This window comes from Pristiophorus japonicus, chromosome 6, assembly GCF_044704955.1.
Source record: "Pristiophorus japonicus isolate sPriJap1 chromosome 6, sPriJap1.hap1, whole genome shotgun sequence".
Taxonomy (NCBI): domain Eukaryota; kingdom Metazoa; phylum Chordata; class Chondrichthyes; family Pristiophoridae; genus Pristiophorus; species Pristiophorus japonicus.
Window position 1 is genome coordinate 260,471,041 of NC_091982.1, and position 16,776 is coordinate 260,487,816.

Consider the following 16,776-nt stretch of genomic DNA (forward strand, 5'->3'; position numbering starts at 1 on the left):
TCTGAGTCTGTGAGCCCTGGTTCGAGACTCCCCAGGGGAAACATCTCTCTGCATCTACCCTGAAGCCCTGTAAGAATTTTGTATGTTTCAATGAGATCACCTCTCATTCTTCTACACTCTAGAGAATATCGGCCTAATCTACTCGATCTCTCTTCATCGGACAATGCCCCCATCCCAGGAATCAGTCTGGTGAACTTTCCCTCTATGGCAAGTATATCCTTCCTTTGGTAAGGAGACCAAAACTGAACACAATACTCCAGGTGTGGTCTCACCAGGGCCCTATGTAATTGCAGTAAGACGTCTTTACTCTTATATCAAATCCTCTTGTAAGAAAAGCCAACATACCATTTGCTTTCCTAATTGCTTGCTGTACCTGCATGCTAACATTCAGTGATTCATGTACAAGGACACCCAGGTCCCTCTGAACACCAACATTTCCCAATTTCTCACCATTTAAAAAAATACTCTGCTTTTCTATTTTTCCTACCAAAATTAACTTCACATTTCTCCACATTGTATTCCATTTGCCATGTTCTTGACCACTCACTTAGCCTGTCTGTATCCCCTTGAAGCCTCTTTGCACTTCCTCCCAATGAAGTAGTCAGTGTTGTAATGTAGGGAAATGCTGCAGCCAAATTGTGTAAACCAAGGTCTCACCAATGAGATAAATGAACAAGTAATCTGCTTTAGTAATGTTGGGTGAAGTATAAATGTTGGCCAGGAAGACCTCCCCTGCTCTTCTTCAAAATTTGCAGTGGGATTTTTTATGGTCACCTGAGAGGGTCTTCATTTAGTTTCTCGTGTGATTCCCATATCTCATGTGATACGGCATTCCCACAGGGCCATACTGAAATATCAGCATAGATGATGTGCTCAGATGTCTGGAGTAGGGCTCGAACTCACAACCATGTGACTCCGAAGCAAGAGTGCTATCACTGAGCCAAGGCTGACACCTGTATATACAAAAAAGGGCACTTATGCAAAGCATGACGAGAGCTGCAAAGACCCTGTTAGTATAGTAGAAGTTCAATGCAATTGTTATTTTAACAGCCAATGGAACAGCAGTCCGAAAAGTTAAATGTACCTGAAGGTCATTTTCTGAGAGGTGAGGTAGGAGAGTTAGGAGTCTTGACTTGGGACCTGGTCAAGTCATTAAACTGCTACTTAAATTTCAGCCAGGCCCTTGGTACTATGCTCCTGGCATTGGTCTGTTCAGCCACCTCTTGCTGGGATACTTGTCTGGAGACACTTCTGCCCCCATCCCACCCTCAGCCCCATTGGAAAGAACACTTCCCCCCTCTTACAAACATCCTCCACAATGCAACATCTGCGAATCTGGGGACCCAGCAGTACCAGCTGTTCTTGCCATTTTCAATGTTCACAACAGAATATAAGTTGCCTGCACCTCCCCTTTAAAAGGTGCAGACTGTCATTAAATAGCGCCCAATATCTGTCCCCACCCCACTGAATAAGCTGACAATAATGAGTAGTGGTGGCGGTTTATCGGTTTTAATAAAAAAGCGATTGTGGCCCTTTGCTCATGTGAGCGGCCGCCCAGAGCAACTGCTCCACACACTTTCCGACCAAACATGGGCCAGGCAACTTTCTCCTCCTCAACATGTATCCCTGCTTAAAAAACCTAGCACAAATCATTTGCTAAAATTGAGTTTCTATCAGAGAACAATGGTACAGGAATCGCACCTAAAGGCACCAGGTTTCACAGAGAACTTTCTCGTGTTGAGCTGTTGTATGCCCTTGGTCGAGAGCACGAGATGCCCTGGAGTACAAGAGAAGAATAAATAATAAATAAGTTTCATGATAAGTTACCAAAATTGAGAGGATAACATTCCAGTGATTTTGATGAAGTCATAATGGGGGATTATAGGAACTTGTGTTTCTGGCATAGACCTTTACCTAGGAACATAGGAACATAGAACTATAGGAACAGGTATTAGACCATTCAGCCCCTCAAGCCTATTCCACCAGAGGAACTAGTCTCTCTCTAGCTACCCTATCAAATCCTCTAATCATCTTAAACACTTCAATTAGATCACCCTTTAATCTTTTGTATTCAACGGAATACAAGCTTAGTCTATGCAACTTGTCCTCATAATTTAACCCTTTTAGCCCAGGTATCATTAGATGAACCTTCCCTCCAAGGCCAATATATCCTTCCTGAGGTGCGGTCCACAGAACTGAACTCCAGATGGGGTCTAACGGGCTTTAAATAACGGCAACATATCTTCCAGCCCTCTTGAGATAAAGGCCAACATTCCATTGGCCTTTTAAATTATTTTTTGTATCTGTCCACTAGTTTTTAGTAATTTTGGTACATGGACCCCTAAATCATAGGATCATATGGGATATGTGGCATAGAAATAGGCCATTCGGCCCAATCAATCCATGCCGGCATTTATGCTGCATTCGAGCTTCCTCCCGTCTTTCCTCATCTAAATCTATCAGCATAACCCTCTATTCCCTTCTCCCCCATATGCTTGTCTAGCCTAATTGTTTTTTTGACTTCTCTCCTAATTCTCTCTTTGTATTCTCCCTTATCATGCACTTCCCTGCTGTCCATGTACTTAATGGGCCATAAATTGCGGCCTCTCCAGGTGCATAGAATGTGCGCACTCGCCCGAAGAGGCCCCGCAAGTTCTGGGTTTGCGCATGTACCTAAATCCAGCCCTTGCGATCTGTCAAACAGATCGTACAAATGCGATCCTGCCCAGCGAATGTCCTTAAAACTCTTACGCCTGGTAAAAGCAGGCGTAAGGCCTGTTTTTACCAGCGTAAGAGTTTTAAAAGATAGAATAAATAAATTTGACATTTTTAGATTAATAACCCTGTCCATTAGGTAAGTTTATTTTTAAAACTATTAAAACATATTAAAAAATATTTTAAATATATATATATATTTCTAAAACATTTAATTTAATTCAATTTCTATTAATTTTAAATAAGTGAGATTTTTTTATTTATGTAAAGTGTTTTCTTTGTTTTTCGGGTTATTCCCATTCATAGTAATGGTAGCTCCGTACAACAAGACTGGAATTTTTTTTAATTGGGGGCATGGCCTATTCAAATTAACTTTTTTGACAGGTCTTATGGGCGGTACTATTTTCCGAATGAAGCCATAGGCTTCGCGCGTGCAGTGTTCCTGGGCGGTGTGACGTCATGCGCTGACCAGGACTCTGCCAGTTCAAAACGAAATTCTCTGAGTAGGTGCACATTGTATTTGGTAGTTGGAGCCTTGCGTCTGTGGGAAGCCTCAAACCACAATTTTTGACCCATTTTATGCCTCATTCCTTACCCTCAATTGTTCCCTTATGGCTTTATTCATCCATGGAGTCTCATTCGTGTTTAGTTTGTTGTTTCCTTTTAGCAGAATATATTGTTCCTGCACTATGTTAAACACTATTTTAAATGTTTCCCATTGCTGTTCTATATCATTGTTTGCCAATATTGTTGCTCATTTTATTTACCCAAATTCTAATGAGCCTTTCTCCAATCTATTAAGTTGGATTTCAGCATACTTATGTCTTTCTCAATTATCATCTTAAAGCATATTATATTATGGTCACTAGTGCCTAGATATTCCCCTACTTTTACTTCTCTTATCTGCTCTGGTTCATTCCCCATTACTAGATCCAATAGCGCATCCTTCCTTGTTGGGCTTTTTACATATTGGGTTAGAAAGGAGTCCTGTACACATTGTAGGAACTCCATTCCCTTATCCCCTTTACCTACTTCTTCTGTCCAATTAATATTGGGGTAATTGAAATCTCCCATGATTATTATTCTATGTTTTTTTACTCATTTCCCTAATTGTCTGCATATTTCCTCTTTCGCTTACCTTCCATTATTAGATGGAATGTAGACTACTAGTGTGATTGATCCTTTATTATCTTTTATCTCTAAACATAGGGATTCTATTTTTGTCTTGCTGATAACTGCTTTACTTTTTTCTATTGTCATTGTTATCCCTAATAAGTACAGCTACTCCACCTCCTCTTTTTCATAGAATCATAGAAATTTACAGCATGGAAGGCAGCCATTTTGGCCCATCGTGGCCGACCAAGAGCTATCCAGCCTAATCCCACTTTCCAGCTCTTGGTCCGTGGCCCTGTAGGTTACGGCATTTTAAGTGCGCATCCAAATATCTTTTAAATGCGGTGAGGGTTCCTGCCTCTACCATCCTTTCAGGCCGTGAGTTCCAGACTTCCACCACACTCTGGGTGAAGAAATTTCCCCTCAAATCTCCTCTAAACCTCATCTCAATTACTTTTTTAAAGTATAGGTATCCCTCTCTATCTAACTTTTCTAAATATGTTATATATATCTCCCTGCTTCACCACCGTTGCTAGTATCTCACCATTTAGGAAATAATTTGATGTATCTTTCTTGCGTCCAAAGTGGATGACCTCACACTTCCCACATTAAACTCCATCTGCCACAGTTTTGCCCACTCCTTTTAACAATGTCCCTTTGCAACTTTCTGCTCCCATCTACACTATTTACTGTGCCACCTAGCTTTGTGTCATCAGCAAACTTGGTGAGAAATCCTGCAGAGTCCGCTTAACTCTGTGCACAAATTCCCGCCAGTACATTAAATCTACCCTCCAAACTGCAAGGCTAAAACATGAGCAGTTTACATCACCAATCTCTTGATTGGATTATGTCCGTATAAATGCACAATTATCCCCTCCATACGTTATATTCTGAAAATGGTAATATATTATGTTGTGTGTATATATACACGTTGTATAATTATAGTTAACTATAAACTATATGTCCATTATTAAAATACTGTACATTGTACAGTCAATAATATACATTGTAACACAGCATAAACTTTCCACAGATTATAATATATTGTACCATATGCTCTATTGTAAAACATTATACATTTTATACTATATATTCATTAATACAATGTTATTGAGTATTCTAATGTTGTTATTGAAACAGAGCATGTGTATCCAAGAATCAAACTAAGCAGCATAAGATATTCTTTGACCCTTCCAAAAGGCATTTGAAACTCACCAGAGATGCACTGCTTTCCTGCGTGGAAAAGTGCTCCGAAAAAAATCGATCCCCACTTTGGCCGCTGTCCGGCCTCTCCCGGGTCTTCGCGCAGTGTGGCCAGTCGGGTCGGGGGCGGAGCCAGCATCCCGCGCTGAAAACAGTGCCGGGACGTCTGCACATGCGCGTTGGAGTGTGCGCGCATGCGCAGTAGCTCCTGCCTCCAGCCTTTCGGTGTGCGTGCTGCAGCGTGGGACCCGATCATCATCATCATCAGACCGGCTGCTGGTGCGTCCCGCCCCTATCCCAGGTCAAGTGGCCTACTGCACAGGTCGGCCCGCTGTCTCCCCGGGCTGAAGATGAAGGTAGGGTAGGACTGACTTACTTCTATTTTTTATTTGGATATTTTGAACAAAATATGTAAATATGTTTTGTCTCTTGTGAATAGTGGTGACCATTTGTCAAACCTATTTACCTGGTGCTATTGTGAAAGAAGAATATAAGTGACGGAGGAACACTGAGAGAATATCATTTATTGAAGTAGACTTTATTTAGATAATATGGGCTCAATTTTGGCCCAGTATAATCATTGCAAACAAATTGTTGTTTAAATTGGTTATGAGATTAGGGCAATTTAATTCAACTATCTTTTACTTCTTTTATTTTTGTAGTTTAAGTTTTCATGAATGCTTCTGTTGTATAGTAAATTAACGTTGCGAAGTTTGTCATATGATGTCCTGTATAGCTGTTTGATCCTATTCACATTCTTTAGTCAAGTCATTAAGTTCTGCTGGCTGGAATGGTGGTGCAGGCTCGAAAGGCCGAATGGCCTACTGCTACACCTATTTTCTATGTTACCTGCGCTGATTTCTTAACTCTCCGCAAGCCTTTTCACAAGCAGCCACATACGCTGGGCTAAGTTAGTTTGGAGTAACTATTAGCTGGCCAAAGTGGCCTAACTGGCCAAAATGGTGGCTGGTAACGCCTTCTTTTGAAAAAAATAAAACTAAACTAAAAAAAATCCTAACTAATTCACTTACACTGGCGCAAATTGGATTTTTTAAGATATTCCAGAAAAACCAAGTTGCTCAAAAAAAATGGAGCAACTCCTGCCCAATTTTGAGCCCAATGAGTGTGAAATTCAACTATGGCTGGGGATCAGGTGTCTGTGAACGGGGTCGAGAACCACGGGGGTTGGGAATCATGTGGGGTGTGAATCGTGGGGGATGGGAAGGGTGTTTGAGGGTCGGGGCCGGGAGCAGGAGAAATGGGGAAGGGGAATGACTGTAATTGATTCCTCTAACGTGGGGCTGCAAGGAGTACTCCTGCTCCTCCCAGCTTTATATTCAGGTAATTTACTTACCTTCTTGGTCAGGCCTAGTAAGTGATCCCTATGTCTTGCTTCCCTGAGTGTAGTCAGCACTGGTGCAGCTACCTCAGGACAAACCAACTTTGGAATGGGGGCCTCAAACAGGATTTAAGCAATTTACTTGCATTTGCAAAGGGACTAACACCTGTTACAGGCATGCATAAAGGGCACATATTTTGTTGTCTTTACCCAATATGGCAGGCGGTGAACTTCTGGTTGGACATCTGCACACGTTTCCTGCCCGCCATATTGGCACCTCAGTAGTCTGAGTAGCGCCCGAAAAACAGGTGCTGCACGGGTCAATTTCTAGGCTAATATTTCTGACTAGCAACCCATCTTCCAGTCAAAAAAATCATAACTGCAGAATGACATGGCCTTGCTTTTCCACTCATCCAAGTAGCTAAATAGAACATGAACTCAGTAATGGTTTGACTGACGATTTTCTGTAGATGGACTCAGGATATATTATAGAGAGAGCTCTGCTACAGACAGAATGTTCCACATGATTCTCTAATAGTAAGGGAATCATAACTAATATAAGTTACCATCCAAGAGATAGGGCTGGATTTTCGATTGTCTATAGCCTGAGTTAGCGGCCTGAGGGAGCGTTAATGCCAACGTTGGAGCTTAGCGACCGGGCACGCAACTTTTCGTGTCCCGACGGAAAATTCATTAGAGGACGTAAACCGCTAGCTCCTGGCTGTTGATGATCACTCCGACCATGACGTATTCCTGGTGCAATGTGGACACTTGCGCCCCAGCCTGTAAATACGGTGCGGGCGCCTCATTGAGCGTCTGCCAAGAACAACGTCTGGAAAAACAGTCGGTACAGGCTGGCAGAGTTGTTAACTGGTGGTTACTTAAAGGGATGAGGAAACGTTTCCCTCGGAGGTCACAATCGGTGCAATGTTTACACAGAGCACAGTGCGAGAGCCTCCGAGTTTGCAGCAACAGACAGACAGACAACAGGTTGAAAACAAGTGATTTTGAAAACTTTAAAGGGTGCATTACTATGTTGTGTCTTTAAGACTCGGCCTTTCCCGGGATCTGATTCAGAGTTCCGTGCATGCACAATGGACCAGCAAAATGTACCGACCAAACTTTCGTTATTGCGAACCCCCAGCTCTTGTGTACTACAGTTGAGTTATCTCCCCTGTCAACTCTTCAACCGATTCTGCCGAATTTCTGGGCGGGAGGCACAAACTTTTTTCAAGGTGCTAAAAGTACCGCTCCGCCTGGATTAGCGCTACAACAGAGGTGCGAGCAAACTTCTTCCCCGTAGGGTTTTAGAATGAGTGGCATTGGGGTAGAAATTCACCCTCGCCGGAAACCTGGCGCGCCTACCGTTTGCAAAGTGTTTTTACCGTCGCATCAGATGAGGTAGACTCTTGATCGATTTTCAACTCTTTGGCAATTTTATTTGGAGCGGAAGTCGGTCATAATGGGGGCGGAAGTGCGGCGGTAAGTAATCCAGAGGGGCGTAAGCGGGCGCGGGACGGAGTCTCCGCCACTGTCAATGCGCGTGTGCGTCACCAAGCCTCTCCCCTCATTTAAAAGGGGAGGGAACCAGCGATTATTTAGCTTCGGCCCACTGGGTCACGAGGGAGGGTTTCAGCCGGGCCAAGAGTGGGTGCCAGGCTGCCTGTTGGCAGCTCGGCCTAACCCTGACCATAACTGTCCAGCCGATTGGAAAGTTGGCCGCCAAAAAAGAAAATGGCGGCCACGGCAGTGCACCCTCCCCTTGAAGGGCCGCCGCGCTGCCATGACTCACACGGTGAGAGGTGCGCCGACCTAAAAAGCTGTCGGGGGGCACCGCGCAGCAGATCTAGGATTTTTCCAGCTTAATTTCGTGGGGGGAGCCATGAAGGTGCGGGAGATCGGTGGTGCGCGCTTTGATGACACACTTAGGACGGTTGGCAGCAGCCAAAGTGGGGACCGCCAGAAAAATCGCCAGGCTGAATTTCGCTGCTGGTGGCCATTGGACCGGCCTTTTTGGGAGGCTGAATTTCGGCCCCATTGACTCTGTCTGGTGGTGTGTGGTGTGTATCAGTGTTCCTGTGGGAAGTATACTGCAGTGCATTATCATGAGACAGCAGCAAATTGTATTTTTGGAGTTTACCTGGAAACGACCACAATCATGACATAAATATCAATGGCTGCATCAGCAACTTTCTTCAATAAAAACCGCAGATCTGAAAAACAGCAAGAAGTTAGTACAGGCCTTTGGTTGTAGACATCTATAGTAGGATGTCCAAACCACAGCCCCTGGACCGCATACAGTCCTCAAGATCTGGCAGTCTGTCCCCAGGAGCTCAGGCAACTCAGTCTTTCGTACACTTATATTTCTTATTTGCTGGTTGGTGCCGTTTGAATTTTGTGAACCTAGAGGTTTAGAAAGAGCTGTTCAGTCGATATAATCAGTGCTGAATATATCCTAAATCAGAACACCACAATGTGTTAGTATCAGTAATTTGAGAAATATGCAAATTAACATGAATGTAAATGTTATAGGAGGGGCCAGAGACTTCATGCAGTGCACCTGTGCAGCCCACAAAGACAAAAGGCTTGGACATGCCTGAGCTACAGATGTGCTCTCTACACTAAGAGGTTCCTACATAAGGTTACACAGGTTGACCCTCCCTTATCCGGGACTCTCTTATCCGGCACCACCTCTCGTCCGGCACCGTTCCCGGCCACCGGGTGGCGCATGCGCAGAACTCCAACATGAAAAAATTGAAGTCCTTCCTCGCTGCCGACTCCCGCAATCGCCGGCCTGACCCCGGGATCCAAAACTCTGCTGCTGTGTCCTAACTCGCACCAAGTCCCATTCACTCATCACCCCTGTGCTCGCTGATCTACATTGGCTCCCGGTTAAGCAACGCCTCGTTTTCAAAATGCTCATCCTGGTTTACAAATCACTCCATGGCCTCACCCCTCCCTATCTCTGGAACCTCCTTTAGCCTCACAATCCCCCAAGATATCTGCACTCCTCAAATTCTGCCCTCTTGAGCATCCCTGATTATAATCATTCAACCATCGGTGGCCGTGCCTTCAGCTGCCAAGGCCCTAAGCTCTGGAACTCCCTCCCTAAACCTTTCCACCTCTCTTTCCTCCTTTAAGACGTTCCTTAAAACCTACCTCTTTGACCAAGCTTTTAGTCATCTGTCCTAATTTCTTCTTATGTGGCTCAGTGACAAATTTGTGTCTTACAACACTCCTGTGAAGTGCCTTGAGATGTTTTAGGCACTATATTAATTAAAGTTTTTGTTGTTGACCTTCTCCACCTGGACTTCCAGGAAGTCATCAGAAAACCTCGAGGCAGCACTCTGATTCATTCTGTTAATGATCCTCCTTCCAGCAGTGTTGCAAGCAAATGTGAAATGAAACCTAGCTTTAAAAGGTGCATTCCAGCTTTAAACAAGCCTTGGGCAGCCCACCGGAAATTGCACCACAAAATGGGTAGGCTTCCCATTTCTCAATGTGATTGGGTGGACAACCCATTAATCATATTCAAATGTGACCCGGGAGTTAAAATTTTCCAGACGTCACATTAGCAATGGCAGGGGGATTTTCCGTGTGCCATGCTCTCCACATGCCTAATTCACGCTCCAGGTTAAAATCGGGATCCATGTTCCCAGATCTTCAAATACACTTCAGTTATATGCTGATGTTCAGTCAAATTTCATAGTCATTTACAAAGCATTATTCTCACCCAGTATGCTCAAACCCAACTGATTTCACATATGTCCTAGAGTTGCAAAGCATCAGTAACAAGTGTTGTATGTGACTACTTTTTAACATTAACTTCAATTTCATACAATTAAAAAAAGTTGAGATACTACTACAGAATGATGAGTTTTTGCACCACATGAGCAGCGACACACATACTTATTATTTCCTTTCTGTATTTCAATAGCAGATCTTCAATGGCTGCTCCAAAGTGGTCAACAGCTTTCGCCACCTATGAAACATAAAGCCCATTGTTTGTTTTAAACTAGTTCATCATTGGAAGCGACATTCGTACTGGGAAACACAGCATTCCTACATCAGGCAGCCAAAATCAGCATAAAGAACTCCAGGTCAGGTAAAACATAGTTTGCACTTGTTAGAGAAACGGAATTCCATCGTTTGAAACCATTAAATGTCTGTATTGGATGTTTCTTTATGACTTTAAATATATAAACCTAGATTTTCCAATCTGCAATTGCTTGGTAGAAACATACGAAACATTTGTATCAAATTTCTGCCTGTGTTATATTAAAGCAAACATTGATTTGCATATTTCTTGCTTGCCTTAAAATAACACACCAAGCAATTCTGATCAAAACATCTATCCTAGATAGGGCAAGTGGCTGTTTTTGAACAAATTAACCTTAAGATGGCAGCTATCTTTCCCTAATAATCTGAAAATGAAGATCTGGAGTAAGGTGTCGGAAAGACATAGGTGAGTGTTTTTGATCTACAGATTAGCCAGGATGCTTGTCATCTGTGAAATTTGAATGTAGAAAATAGAGTAATTACTTTTCAAAATGACAGCAGACTGTGCTGTTAAAATGTATTCTGGTAGCAGGTCTGTGTGGTTCTCACATATGCATTTAGTCTGAGACCAGGCTGGGTTTTGTTATCTTTACAGTGGATATGTACGGATAAATTGCGTTTATATAGCGTGTTAACATGGCAAACCGTTCACAGTCGAGAGAGGCTTCGGGCTGGATTTTGGGCGAAAACAATAGCGATACGTGAAAATGACCATTTTCGCTGCGCTACCGATTTCAGGCCGAACCTTCGGCCTTTGGGGTCTGCGCATCATCGCAAAAGGAGGCGTTGCACAATTATTTGCGCCGCAAAATGTGAGTTTCGCCACTTTAGTACGCGGTCGTTTGCGAGAGAGGCCTTGGGAGAGGGGAAAAAAAATTCAAAAGAACATTCCAAAAACATTACCAAGACACTTAACTAACTAATCGCTGCAAAAAAAAAAAAAATTTAAACTTTAACTTACCTTTTTTTGCAGGTTTTCTAACATACCACTGCTGGCAGGGCTGCACTGACAGGTTTTATCTGTCGCTGTTCTGGGCGCGGCGTACGGATCGGGAGAGTGCCGAAACTCAGACGGTAACACAATCCGCATCGTTACACGTCCAGCGCAGCTCTCCCCGGCTGTACTTCCCATCGCCGCCGCAAACAGGTAACCAACGATCCCGTCCGGGCTGTGCGACTGGTTTTCCGCTGCAGATGGTCAAAACGCAGCGAAAACCCGGTCACAAACCTCTCTCAAATCCAGCCCGAAGTTCATCTGCACGCAATGAGTTGAGAAATGTTTACCAGAATTTTGCTGTTTTGCCCAAGAAACAGAAGACATGTCACAGCTTGGGTCAGAGTTTAACTAAAGTCCTGTGTAAACCTAAATTGAGTATCATTGGCTGGTATGCACTACACATATCAACAACAACTATAACATGTTTTAACATTGCAAACCGTTGCAAGGCACTTTACAGGCGCGTTATTAAACAGAATTTGACACCAAGTCACATAAGGAGATATTGCGGCAGGTGACCAAAAGAGGTAGGTTTTAAGGAGCGGCTTAAAGGAGAAAAAAAAAAGAGTTGGAGTGGTTTAATACGTTAGAGGTGGGAGAATTTTAAAAATCAGAATGCTCATTTTATAGAATTACTGGGTTTAAAAATAAAATTGGAATATTATTTTCTCTTCCACTCTGCAATTAAAAAATCTTGCATGATTCATTAAAATATAGAGAAGCAGATGTGCTGGGAGATTCCTCAAAGTTGGTCCCACTCAGTTAGAGTTTCCGTCACACTTCCTGGAAAGTAATGGATTGGAGCAGGAATAGTTCGGCGGAATTTCCCAGCCAGTGTGTTCACAAACCCATAGTGTATAAGGTGCCTGTCACACAATGAACTACCCCCATACCTACGAAGTTCGAATTTCAGTGCATGAGGCACCAAGAATTGGTCTGCCCTAAGAAATACCCACAGACCTGACAGTCTCTTTGTGATATTATATTCATTCTAGTACTAGAAATCATGACCAAATCCCCACTCGCAGCCAGATCAGGGTGCGTAACTTTCCTTAGCGATAGACCAGTAGAGATTGCCCAGTTTTCTGTAGAAAAGATTAAAACACATCAATAACCAAGAAGAAAAAATAACTCCTGCATGCTGCAAATGACCTAATAATCCACATCGTTCATCCCTTTACTCCATGTCACTTGGATGAAAAATGATCCTGCAAATGCTTATTGCAAAATACAGCATACAAAATACTATCTGTGTTCAGAATTGCATCTGGAATGAAACACTCAAGTAATGGGAAATTCTGCCTCCTGTTGGCAAAAACATCCTGCTTATTTTACAGGGCAGTTTCTTCAACAGATGAGATCTGACAGCGATCATGAAAAAGCAGAGCTGATACCCTGCCTGTCTTTCTTTTGTCCTCTATTTCAGTCATAAGTAGTTGCAATATAACCTAGCTTATAGGTGACTCCTCTCAATGTGGTTCACAATAAGAGCTTAAAAGGTTCAATTTTGTAAAAATGCCAACACTTGACTAGTAACTGCATGTGTGAGGTCTTTTGTCAGTAAGTTTTGATATGTATGATGGAAGATTTGATTATGAACCTTGAATTTCCTGACAGGCACAGGAAGCCAGGAAATCCAATGGTAAATGTCTTCTGCTTGTCATTTAGTTAGCAATTAGTTTCCAAAAGTTGTTGGTACAATGTAAATTGGTGTGGCTCCTTCCAATTGACAAACTGGACCAACACATTTATTAATGGATGAGGAAGATCTTCCAAAGATAGTCACATTATAATGATTACTTAAATGACCATTTGATCCTGTGTTGCTGAATCATTTAAAAACTCCTGGAATTTTTTTTTTAAATAGTTGACAAATGTGTTTGCGCAAAATGAATTTATTAGCAGTGACATTATATAAACAGTTCCACTGTCGGTTCAGTTATCTCACAAGCTTTGGGAGCACTATACAAAATACCTTCACTGCAAGACATCACATAGCCAGCAAAGAGTGACTCCTGGTGAGTAGAATGAGTATCTACATAGAGTTAGTCTGAAGGGCAGACCTTTCATTATCTTGTATTGTATACAAGAATTGGCACCAAGGCAGACAGTTGGCATACCATATCAGATGTGAGTGGGTGATTACATTTTACATTGTATATCTATTCCTATTAATGCAAGCAAAGACATACATGAATCCAACAGTAATCAATGCGAATGAATTATTTTTGCCATATTTTGAACTGTATATCTACAGAGGCCGACACTGAAATCTATACATGCCGCGTAGTATGAAATAAATTGTTCTCTTTTGCCTGGTATGAACTATATTTTTATTTAAACTAAAAACCAAGTGAAGGGCCACTTTGGAGTATGCCACCAAAGTTCAGGAAGTAGTGATTAGGTGACCATGGGGGAAGAAATTCGGCCGCGCCTCATTTGGGGCAGTAACCCAGACGGAGAGGTATTTTTAGCACCTTGAAAAAGTTTGTGCCCTCCGAAATGCATCAGAATCAGTCGAAGGGCTGACAGGGCACTAAATCAGCCATTTCACACCAGAGTTCGGGGGGCGCTAACGAAAATGCTGCCGCTAAATTTAACTGAGTCATTGCGCATGTGCCGAACTCCGATTCAGATCCCGGGAGAAGCAGAGTCTTAAAGGCACGGCATAGTAAGGCACCCATTAAAGTTTTCAAGATCACTTTTTCTCAAACTGCAAACTCAGGAGTTCACCACCACGCTCGGTGTAAACGTTGCACTAACTGTGACCTCCGACGGAAGTGCTTCCTCATCCCTTTAAGTAGCCACCATAGAACGACTCTGAAAGCCTGTACCGACCGTTTTTCCAGATGTTGTTCTTGGCAGTCGCTAAATGAGGCAGCCGCACCTAATTTTCCGACTGGGACGCAAGCGTGGGCATTGCACCAGGAATACATGATGATCGGAAAGATCGTTAACAGCCAGGCGCTCCTGGTTTGTTCCCCCGGTGAGCCTCTAATGAATTTTTGGTCAGGGTGTTAAACGCTGCACTCCTGGTTGGTAACCTCTTACTGACCTTTAACGCCCCTTCTGGCTGCTAACCGAGGCATTAGGCAGCCCCACGAGTTTGGGATTTAAAAGTCTGCAGATTGTAGGAGGCATGAAAGACTAAGGGAGGTAAGGCATATCAGCATTTGGATGTAGAATGGAAAATTCAGCAGGAATAGAAGGACAACATATTTGCGTCAGAGCGTGAATGTGGAGCAAGAGTATGCAGGACGACACACTTGCAGTTCAGAAGAAACAAGAGGGAAAAGTTGGAAAGTATTAACAAGAAGTAAGCATGCTACAGAGAGAGAGAGAGAGAGACACTGGAAGCTAGAGGTGAAAGAGGACAAGTTTTCTCCTCTATTAGGTCAAGGTGCGTGAGAAAGGTGATGGAAGAGATTTGCAGATATGGAGGCAGAATTCAAGTTTTGAACAGAGTTGCGGTTTTAAGAGTTCAGAATTGTTGAGGTGAAAAGCAATGTTTGGTATGGAAAAGGAGCGTATGTAGAGGACCAAATACTGGGATATGCGTTGGTCATTTGTAGAGCCCCAAATGTATCCTTCCGCATGCTAGCTGCTCATATGCCCATTATCTTTCCTGCCACCAAAGACAAGACAAGACATCAGGGGATTGCTTTCACTGCTGTGCAGAAAACTGACAATGGCAGATCAGCCAGCAGGTCGACACCAGGAAAAGCTGCTGTTTAGGGACAACTAAAGTCAAATGCCAGTCAGGTCTATGACTTGACCTTGGATTTCCCAGTTGGGGGTCTAAATTCTCTTAATTATTGAGTTACTCCAACAGAAATCACAATACCGCTTAGCTCTTTTGATGACTTGTTCCATTAGTGTTCCGGGTTTACTGAGCGGATTCTTCATGATCATCTGCAGACTTTTCAAGTAATTTCCAGCTTTCTGTTATATCAGAATTTAGAAACATGTTGCAAAATGAAAATCAGTAAGAACATTGGATTGAGAATTCACCGATATAGCTCATCAACGTACTGCTCACACTGCATGCTTACTCTTTTGAGTAAGAATAAACTTTGAAATTTGTTGCTTTTTAAAAAAGTAATCAACTTTTTTTTCTGTTTCCTTCTGTGCTGCTCTTCTTGATTTCCACACGTCATTGTCCACCTTTGGTTGATAATATGGATAACTGATCTGATCCCCAGATTTTTGCCAGTATTGCTACGTAACCAGCTGTTAAGAAGTGACAAAGTTTAGGCAGTGGTGACTTGCTCTCTAATTCATCTCACCAGGAAGTATAACTTGGCTTGCATCAAGTTATCAGTCTCCTTCCCAAGCACCTTACCTTTGTGCTATAGCTGACAGCACATTTGAAATCAAGGGCTTATTATATGGTGAGTCATTGGGAGAAATCAATTTTTACTATCTAAGATACTCTGCAATTCCTCCCAATGACAGCTGGGAGCTCAGCATGTGGAGAATTATGGGCCCAAATTTGGTCAAACCTAAGTTCTGCCCATCATCGAAAAGACCACTAAGATCCTGACAGTACTTTGAGCGGAAGTTTGGTGAAAAGATGGGTGTTACACGCCGATTCTGGGCGGCACCGGGCGGTAGGTCGGATTCTGGGTGGCAAATGCAACCCTCGGCAAAGTAACACCGAGGACAGAGTCGAGCCCAGGGACGCAAAAAAAAAAATGTTCAACAAATAAAAAACAAAACATGTCAAAACCTTCAGGGGACCCTTTCAAACAAACTCGCTGCAAAAGAATTAAAGCAAAACATCTCACTGACCTTTCCTTGCAGGTCTTCATACCTACTGTCCAGGTCAGCGGTGGTCTTTTCTCCTGCCGGAGCGGACGATCGCTCTGATGAATCTCGGGCGGGAGCGAGCAGGAGAACCTTTTTCAGCGCTGCATGCCGGCGCACGCTCGCAGACGCTCCCCAGCGGTTGTTTCAAACCGCCGGTGTGAGGCGCTCACCAAACTCGCACGGAGGGGAGAGCGCCAAAAAAACGGGGAGACCACCGAGAAAACCCGGCGGCAGCCGGCGGTAGGTTGATTAAATTTGGGCCCCATGGGGGGTTGGCCCTGTATCATGACACAGTGTAACAGGGCACCAATACATTGTGCCATTGCACCATTCGTGACTAAACTCTGATCAGTTATGGGCTAGATTTTCTTTCACTGAATCTAAATGGGCAGATAGAAAAATAAACTCTAAAACTATATTGGAAAGACAATTCTTTGAATAGGCAGAGCAAACAAGGACATCAATGGCAACTCTTGTGCAGAGGAAAAAATAATACTGTTGATCCAGTCACAAATATATGCTCAGTAGGAGAGACAAGTCT

At 43.2% G+C, this 16,776-nt stretch overlaps 1 protein-coding gene and 1 pseudogene across 1 annotated transcript in view; both read right to left on the minus strand.

Annotated features, from left to right (window-relative positions):
- The window catches only part of LOC139266060 (apolipoprotein D-like), an 82,178-nt gene extending 77,045 nt beyond the window's left edge, over window positions 1-5,133 (minus strand). Inside the window, exon 1 of the mRNA XM_070883898.1 lies at window positions 5,044-5,133. The gene's annotated coding sequence lies outside the window, so the exon portion shown is untranslated. The remainder of the gene's footprint in view (window positions 1-5,043) is intronic.
- The window catches only part of LOC139266309 (very long-chain specific acyl-CoA dehydrogenase, mitochondrial-like), a 92,504-nt pseudogene that overhangs the window by 8,503 nt on the left and 67,225 nt on the right, over window positions 1-16,776 (minus strand).